Source organism: Diospyros lotus, chromosome 11 (genome assembly GCF_014633365.1).
Source record: "Diospyros lotus cultivar Yz01 chromosome 11, ASM1463336v1, whole genome shotgun sequence".
NCBI lineage: Eukaryota > Viridiplantae > Streptophyta > Magnoliopsida > Ericales > Ebenaceae > Diospyros > Diospyros lotus.
In genome coordinates this window covers 14,214,395-14,224,471 of record NC_068348.1, presented here as the reverse complement: position 1 = coordinate 14,224,471, position 10,077 = coordinate 14,214,395, and positions in this window count along the sequence as shown.

Genomic DNA, 10,077 nt, shown 5'->3' with positions numbered 1-10,077 from the left:
CTAGTGGTGGTTTTAGTGGAACCTCAAGTGTCGGTTTGACATTGAGAGAGTGGAGTAGGTGTTGGATACATCGAACCACTATATATCTTGTGTTTATATTGTGGTTGTTTGTGTATTTATATTGCTATCATTTCCAAACAACATATATTTATAACAAGTGTATTTTGTGTATAAGAAAATCTCAAGAGTTTTAAAAGGGAAAGAATCAATTCAATAAGTTTTTAATCACTTAATTCACCCTCCTCTTGAGTGGCCATTGTGTGTGTCAAGGGACTAATAATAAATACCTCTTACTGCTGGGTTTTACTGTGCCTTTGCCATGAATCTTGGTCTTTTCTGCTGCAAGCTTTTCTTTGCTGCAAGCTCTCTCTTTGTGTTGCTACAGCCTTGGCTTGCTGCGACTCTTCTAAGCCTCTGCCGCGAACTCCCACACACCTGTCGCGAGCTTCTCACGCATTTGCCGTGAGGTTCCCATGTAGTTGCCGCTAGGCTTCCACGCAGTTGCCGCGAGGCTTCCATGCAGTTGCCGCGAGCTTCCACACAATGGCCGCGAGGTTCCCACGCACTTGCACTTGCCCCAAGCTTCTGCACACTTACACTTGTCTCGAGCTTCCACGCACTTGCTGCGAGGCTTCTTTCTTGTTGCTGCGAGGCTCCAAGCACTTGTTGCGAGGTTCCCACGCCGTTGCCGCGAGGTTTCCTGGCTTGTCGCAAGTCTTGTGTCCATTTGTCTTTAAATTCTCACAAGTGGCCACAAGGCTACCACAACTTACCGTTAAGCTTTTCACTTACTGTAAGCCTGTCGCTAGCCTTTGTGGCCGCTAGCTTCACTGTGAGCTTCATTTGTTGCAAGCTTTTTTGTGCTGTGAGCCATGTTGCCGCTAGCTCCTTTACTCCCTTCTTCTTTTCTTAAAATCCTTTAGGATCATCTCATTCTTCTTTTGAGTCTTGTATCTTTTTTCCTTTTGTTTTCCAAAGACCATGGCGTTTAGGAGTGTATATTTTCATACCCAAGATCTTGAGGAACACGCCTACCAATTTCTTATGGGCAAGCGTTCCTCTTTAACAGCCGACGATCTTGCCCTCCCCCCCCTTATCGTGCTAGGTTACCTGAACCGGGCGAGTCTTGTGCTGCTACCGTTGCAAAGGGATGTATGGCAATTCATGAAATAAGTTTTTGTTTAGGATTTCGTCTTCCGCTCCACCCCTTAGGTGTAGAAATTCCCTGTCAAAGCTGTCTAGCCCCAGCTTAGCTACATCCCAATGGCTGGGCTCAGTTGACGGGTTTTTTTGTCTTATGTCAAGAGAGAGGGTGTCTCCCACTGTTGATCTTTTTCTTTCTTTTTTCCATTTCTAGTTAGGGCAGTCTCGTTATCACTTGTATACGCTTTATAGGGAGCGCGTCGAGGATCGCTTATTCGAAGGCATTTTGCCCAAGGCTCATTACTTCGACACTCATTGGTTCATAGTGGATCCCTCACCGGGCACATGATATGCCCCCCGAGGTTGGTGCTCTGATAATCGAGTGGCTAAGCCAATTCTTTCTTCATCCATTTCTGAACTTCTTAAGCGATATAGAGATGAGCAGTGCCAACTCTTGCATGGAGGTCCAATGAGCCTCCTGGACCTTCTCTCTGAGGACCGGTTGAGGAGGGCTGGTTGGGTACTCCACGTAGGAGAATCATCGAGGTGCGCGGGCCTTTCGACACTTCCCCTGCAGCCCCCAATTCCTCCGGCAGCTGATGTCCTAGCAGAAGGAGGGGTCGTCACTCCATAGGAGTGGTCTCTTCTTAAGGGTTTGGATAATTTCGATTGCCCTTCTTCCTACTTTCTTTTAGGCACCTAGGCCTTCCTTTCCCCCTCGTGCTTTTTCTTTTTGTATTTGTTTTTTCTTGCTGATCTTAATTCACAAATTTTTCTAGCCCCTGGTAGGTATGAGGCGGGCAATGCAAGCTTCTCGCCAAAGGCCAATCGAGGGCGTGGAGCGTGATGGGCCTTTCCAACCTACGCCCTTTCCCCCTGAAGATGTTCCCGACATTCCCAAGGTTTGTGCTGTTGAGGGGACGGGGGAGACTGGCCAGGTGCGGCGTCGTCACGAAAGGAGTCAGTGTCAGCAAAGGGAGGCAAGTATGTTCATTTCCCAGCCGATCGTTGCCCCTACTCCTTTGGAACCTCCTAAGGGCACCTCGTTAACTTCTCCCCCAACTACATATCCCCTTGAGCTTGGTGAGCTCCCTTACGAAAGGTACCATTCAATTGCTATGAGCGGGGCCCCTAATGGAGCGGGGTATGTTGGTCATTACGATGCAACTCCAGGGGTCTCTAGTGGACAAGAGATCGAGGTTACCTCTCGCCTCGATCAAGAGGCCATCAATGCAGCCCATGCTGTTGGCCGTGGGCAATTTCCCAAAGGCATAGTTAACCCACAACGTTTTGAGCGTCGGGTCTTACACAATGAGGAAAGGTTACGTCTGCGAGGCCTAAAGCCCAGATTTGCTGAGCTCCCTTTACTAGTTGAAGGCACCATCGATCTTAAAGAGGGCTGATGGGCATGAGGTGAGGAATTTGTAGTGTGCCCAGGAGTTTTGGATACGGATACCATAAACATGTGTGGTATTGGGCAAATTTGTTGTATTCCACCATTCTTCCTCGAGACAAGGACCGCTATTTTCGAAACCCCCTTGATAACATGGATGATTTCGAGCTCCACTTGGCCATTGTAAGTTTTTTTTTTAGATTTGGGTCTATTATTTCCTTGATAGTCTTCTGAAAGTTATTCGCTTAATTTTTTTTTTTTTGGTAGGTTGCTTAGGGTGCTGTGGTGACGAATGCAATGACTCGGGCGCGTATTGCTCGTGCTAAGGTAGAGATTGCTCTGTGGATGAACAAGTCTTGGCAAAGGAAGGATGAAGAGCAAGTATTGAATATGAAGGTCAGACACTTGGAGTCCAAGAGTTTAGACCTTCACAAGCAGGTCGAAGGCCTCCAAACATAGCTTTAGGGCCTTACCACAAGATGCCAATCAGTAGAATCTGAGGCCCAAAAATGGAAAGAAAAATTCGAAGAGCAGAGCCAAGCGTATGAAGAGATGGCATCTTCCTTTTCCATTGCTCGGGAGGAGAACGTCCAACTTCAGAGGTCTCTTGCCAACTCTGAGGATTAGTTGGTGCAAGCTCGTCAGGAGATAACCAATCTTGGTGAAAGTAGACGTCGAGAGATTGATGAGGTCGTGCGAGAAGTTGTAAAAGAGTACCGGCTCTCTAATGATTGCTTTCAATGAAAGAAAGTCTACGCCAGCTGCTTTTCCAAGCTAGTTTTTTACCTTGGCCGTAACCTCCTGGAGTCCATGCCTCCTGGGGAGTCGTTTCTTGAAATGGTGTTTTCGGAAACAGTTTCACTTGTTGATCCCCTTGATTGGCGAAAATATGAGGCCGACTCATGTGACCCTGACAAATATATAAGGGCGGCCTTAGCAGATGACCTGACCAACCTGTCTGGACTGTAAAGCCCTTATGTACCTGATCCGAAAGATACTTATGGGATTATAGAGGCCATTCAAGCGCTTAGACAAGGATTGGACGAACCCGACAACACCCCTTGAGTCTGCTTCCTCCAGAGCTGGAAAACCTTCCTCCTCGCAAAGACGATTAGGCCGCATGTTTTATTTTGTTGCCTTACTGTCAAGTGTTTTTTGCTTACGTAGATTTTTCTATTTTGGTTATGTAAAATGGCAGTCCCCTTTTTTAAGGATGTTGTGCTTTCGAACCGGAATTTATATGTATGAAGTTAAGACTTTCTTGTTCGTCATGTTTATACGTATGTTGTGACTGCTTATTTTTCCAATATCTTTTGCACATGTTTACTTGTTTGTGTTGAGTGTGCTCATTATCCTTCTATCCAGGTTAATCATTTAAGCATGAACATTTGACCTGGGTGTTGCGGGGTCATTATAACACCCCGTCTTCCAGTGCATTAATATATGTTAGGATTTTTTTTTTTTATATCAAACATAAACCGACAATAAATCCTTAACATACTTTTATTTAATGACACTCCCAAACATAATAAATGAGTGACACACTTTAAACATAAGCGGAAGCAAGATCAGACCCTGTAAGAAACTTCGAAAACACAACACATGTGAGTACATACGAATCGTTCACCCAACATAACATCACCAATAATATTAAAATCTAAGCAATACATTCGAATAAAATAGATAGTCCTAGTTCCACAAGGGACCCACAAAATCTCCATCACGATCATGCATCGATCACTTACTTGCCCTTCCGGCTACTTGCCTCGCTTGGAACGTGGAATATTCCAGGGACATAATCCAATATTAGAAGATGAAATCTTCTAACTGAGGGTTAGATAAACATGAATAAATGATGCATGATGTATGGACATTTATAAACATATACCTATAATGTAACTTCTCAGGTCCACTGGTCCAGCACGGAACCCTAGGCAGAATCCTGAACCTCTGCAGGATAAGCCTAACGCTGTTCCTTTAATTGCCCTAGGGGAATTGCGGCTACACTCTTAGGGTAACATCCCAACCCCAAAAGTATATGGACGAAAATGATTACAACATACGAGAATATCATGCATAGAAAAGAAATCCTATCATATATGGGTTATAGGGACAAAACCACTCACCTTTCACAGTTATCGGGATATCTCGAAAAGTGTACAAACTGCCTCGATTTGCGTGCCACCTTGAAATTCGCATAAAATGTTTCACCTCACTTCCTAAAGCACCCTAGGCAAGATATTTGTTTAAATAATCAATACAACCTATTTTTATTCAATTTGTTTTTCCTTTTTCTCTATTTTTCCTCAATTTTTCCTTACTATTATTCCAAAATAAATACCTACACCTATTTTTCTCCAAATATTTTTACATAGGAAATTCTAAATTATTTTTCTAAACTATTTAAAAAAAATTGCACAAAAAACCAAGCCCGCACGCGCTCACACGCGCTGGCGCGTGGGGCCCATGCGCCGGTCATCTTCTCCGGCCACAGCTTGCCGAAAAAATGAAAAATCTATACCAAAATGAAGCTTAGGCCATGTCAATCACAATGGTACCTGAATGGGCTCGAAATGAGGTCTGGAAGCCGGTCAACGAAGGCCTTGAAGTCTCGGCCAGGCGATCCGCCTGCAACTGGCCGTTTGGGCCATTTTCCGGTGGCCTTTCGACCTGAAACCGGTACCCACGTGATCAACTTTAAGTGGGCTACAAGGGGGTACCCTTGTTTTGGCCATCAGAGCAACCGCCAGAGACTAGTTCAATGAAAAAGACGGTGGCGCGTGTAGCCACGCGCCAGCTTCCACATGCACCCACGTGCCAGGCGCGTGAGGGTGCGTGACAGGGGCATTTTTGGTATTTTCTCTTCCAGTATTTTTGTTAATTTATTTTAGGAATTACCGTGTTGAAATATTTTGGAAAATATTTGAGCAGATAATTATTTTGGAATTATCGAGGTGAAAATTGGGAGAAAATAGAGGAAATTATGGAAAAATTGAGCAAAATAGATTTTAATGCTTATTTAATTAAATATGATGTTTAGGAAGTATCTCGGCTTGAGGTTGAGTACAAGTTCAAGTATTTGGTGATTTGTCATGCAAATCGAGGTTGTACACGAGGATCGAGGCGATCCGAATATGTTCGAGGTGAGTGGTCTGACTCTAGTTTTGTTTTGGAAATATCTTGGTGTGGGTATAGTGAGTTCAGGTGAACGGTCTTACCAGAACTCGGGATGCTATGCTTATGCATTTTATTCATTTATATATGGCATCATTTGCATATTGATCATGTGGTATATTGCATCAACTGTTTTTTTTACTTGCAAAAGAGTCGGTGCATGACGTGTGATTTTCATATCATCGGGGTATTGATTTTCGTGTCGTTATTGGGTCCATATGGGACGGGATGGGGTCTTCTTGAGAATGGGACAAGGTTAATCCTGGTGAACGAGTGACACAGTAGGGCACTCGAGAGATTAAGTATGTCGCGGTAAGGTCAACCCCAACGGTGGGTGGAAGGTGTTTCCACGGGAGGTTGAGTATGTCAGGGAGATTTCTCAAGATAGACATGTTGCATATCATTTTGTCTATGTATGCCATGCTCGTATGTTTGTTCATGCATTATGTAAACTACTTCATGCCGTCACTTAGATGTTTTGTCATCTAACCTGGGTTATGCCCCTGGAACGTTCAATGTTCCAGTTAAGGACTGTTGCGAGGGCAAGGACATGGCCGGTTGAAGGTCAACGGTGCTTAGATTGATAGTCATTGTAAACTTTGGGGTTTTGGTATGTATTTCAGATTGTGTATGAACAGTTGTACGATAACATTGTTATCATTTGGTCATTTGTATTACATATTTTGTTATGGAAATACTATGTAAGATCCTCAATGTTTGATGTTAATGTATCCGCTACGTTGAGATATGTCTCGTTTAGTTGTTAAGATTATTGATCTTGTTAAGTTAAATGGGCAAGACTGGGGTTTTCGGGATCCTGTGTGTGCATGTGAAGGTTGTTCGTGAAGCATCGCGCGTGATGATGTTATGTTTTTTTTTAAAAAAAAAAGATTCCCGAAAATACCCTTATAGTGACATGTCCGATGAGGCGGGGTGTTACAATTGGTATCAGAGCCCTAGGTTAAAACCTTAGGATGGTTAAGCTAAGTTGTTGAACTTAGCATGGTTAGAACTACTGAATGAGAACTTAGAATAGGATTATGGATTCTAAGAGACATTCGAAACATAGTAAAAAATGGTATGGAGACTCTAGAAAGGTGAAATTTGAGGTTTTCAATTTGAATATACTTTCAGCGACAAGAGGAGACGAACAAGTTCTATTCACATCTTTTTGGAAATTAGGAAGCCAGTAATGGGGGTTATCGAAATAATATAGACATATGATTAACAAAATGTTAGAAGAATGAGTACTTTGGTGATTCTGGAACAACTTGAAGCATGGCATAGAATCTCTTTTGGAAGAATCTTAGTGAATTGTCTTAGTATCCCCCCGAGTAGGACATGTTAAATAATGGTAATGTCATGCCCTGACAAAAACAAGTGAAACGACTGAGGATATTAGGAAAACTTTTCAAGGGACGTGGAAGAGTAGGTACGACATACAGCTAATGTAAATCTTAAGGTTAAGTTAGATATCCGAAGTAGGGACTTAGGAAGAACAGATTCAGTTAGGGCTAACTTGTGAAAACCCCGAATGGAGACTTAGGGGAAAGGAACTAATAGATCGTAAAGACAAAATCCCTGCTTGGAGATTTGGGGAATTTTCGATTGAAGTCTTTGAGGTTGTTAATTGGAGAATACTAGACCTCGCTAGGTGATAGAACATCGAGTTGGAAGTTAGCATTCAATAATATGATTCGAATGCAAGGTTGGTTCGATAAAACATAACTGAGGATTCGTAAGATCTGAAAACCGTAAATATGAGATCAATAGTCAAAATCATTCTCACTAAATGTTGGGATAACTGGTGGTTATTAAGAAGAAACAAGTTGTGGACGATTAGTCTGATATGACATAACCTAATTGTAGGTCAGGTATTGATCGGATGATATAAGAACTCGAGAGAAAGAATGACTCAGTATAGATTGAGGATCCTAAGGAACGACCCGAAGTAAGAAACCCAAGATGATTCAATAAAAGCTTTGAAAATATAATTTGAAGATTTTAGGAATCCGAAATTGCTGATGGGGATATTGAGATAGAGAAATCAGAATTGATGACAGAGGAAATAAGGAAAGATTATTTTAAGAAAACGGCTCGTAAGATCGAGTCATAAGTGTTTGGTTACATATGTTATTCAAGGACAAAGAGAGTCAAGGTGTAGATTTGAGTCTTGTGGAAGTTTTGGGAAATGATATAAGAAAGAACTATGTTGAGGATATTAACTTAGGATCAGACGAGGAAAACGAATCAGAATTAATTGAGAATCAAATTCCTGTTTCGGAGTTCTAGAAGTTTTCTTGGTGGCAACTGGAGATTTAGGTAATAGATCTTGGGTGGCAATGAGAATTTCTCTTTCGAGTAAAACTTTGGAGCATGATCCAAACTTATTTCCCTTACATATGATCACTACTAGTCAAAGAGGGAATGACCTTAAGTTGGCTATAGTTAGGGACGTGTTGCGACTGAAAAGTATTAAGATATCAAACGGGAAGTTTATATAAATTGGAAATTAGAATTTTTCCTTTGGTTAGAAATTTTGAAAGAGTCTTTGGCGTATAGAGAATTTGCAAAATGAAACCTTACTTGATGATCTTGAGATTGTAGGGATCAACAATTGATTAGAGATTCGTGATTTAGGATGAACCTTGGAGATTAGAAAAAAAATTTGGGATAAGAGAATTATGAGTTTGACTATGATGTTTCTAAGGAAAATGTATGCGTACTGTATATACTTGGAGATAAAATGGTATTTCAACTTGTGGAGACGATGTTATTTTAAGCTTGAAATGACCATAGCCGATTTAAGAAGAATCAAACTCAAAAGAGATTAGCATAACGATGAGTGTCAAGGACTAAGGGATAATCATAAAAGTCCTGATTTGGGTAGGCACTAAGCAGTGAGATAGGCTTGCTAAAGCTTGATTAAGCTTGTAAAGATATCTTGGGACGTGATTAGATCTTAACAAATTGAAGTTGATCCTAATGGATTCAAAGAGAGAAATGGGATTGGTGATTCAAAAAGTAAGGTGTCAAGTTGAAATAGGATGTTAGAAACATATACAGGAGGGCAAAGCTTTTAGAACTAGATTTGCGATAGACAGAGCACATGATTGTGACATAAGGAGTGGAACTTTCCGAATACGATAGTAGTGCTGGATGGATTTCAAATAATTTTGGAGGAAAAGATTATAGCACCTATAATGGTAGCAACAAGAAAGAGAGGTTCGGTGTCAAGATGGGAATTAAAGAAGATTAGATTGTAAACGAAAATCCAAGGAACTGGGAATGGTTGGGATAAGGATGCACCACTCAATTGAGTAATATTTTCAGAAAAGAAAATTGAGAATCCAAGAGATCAAGAAATTGGACTAGTATTAATAAGAATCACTATAGCTCTCAGAGATGGAATAAGGAGTTCTAGCGTAGCAATAACACCATTAGTGTTTGGTCTGTAACAATGGATCTGGGCCTAGGGACCAAGGCAGAGGACTGGTGGTTGGCTCGCGGTTTGGGGTGTGATACCTACAAGTCGGAGCAACACAGTGAACTATGGAGACGGTCAGGTGCCAAAGTTTGGGCAACATTGAGGATGTTATGTATGGTTTAGAATCCAGGTTCCAAGAGACCGGAGCATCGTGGCGGGATCCCTAATCATTATGGAAAGGGGTAAAAGCTTGGAAGCTGACCTAAGCGCGATAATTGCTATATAGATTATGATAGTCGATAGACAGAAGAGAGTTGGAAGAAGGAAATGCAATCTCGAGCGAAGAAATAGTGATTGACAAACTATTACCAGAAATTTGCGGAAGGATTCTTATTAGATAATTGCATTCACAAAAGAAACTCGTGAAGTTATGGTTACTAAGTAGTGATGAGTAGGCCTAGGAATTTAGGAGCTGGGGGTGAAAAAGAAATTGTGCTTATAGGTTGAAGTAGGTCGTAACCAGGAGTGGAATAATCTCTGGTATAGACATGTGTAATGGATGTGCTTAGAAAATGTGTTGCCAAATTAAGCAAGTGATGAGACGATTGTTTTTCAGATATAGCCTCTTGGAAGAATTTAATTACGATTATTGACTCGGTTTTTGGTTTAGTGTATTTAATATTACGCACCCCAGGAGTTGTGAGAAATTGGCTCCGACTTAGTTGTATGAGTCTTACCTTAGTGATATAACAAGGTTGGAGCAATAGTAGATATATTTTATGTACTCTCAGAGAACACGAGTTGATCTTTAGAATGGGATGAAGTTAACATAAAGATGTGGTAAGTTATAAGTCGATAAGTACACAAAGATGTTTTTCCTTCTGAGAGACATGTTATGATTTGAGAAAACATATAATGAGTTGTTATAGAAAAGGACATG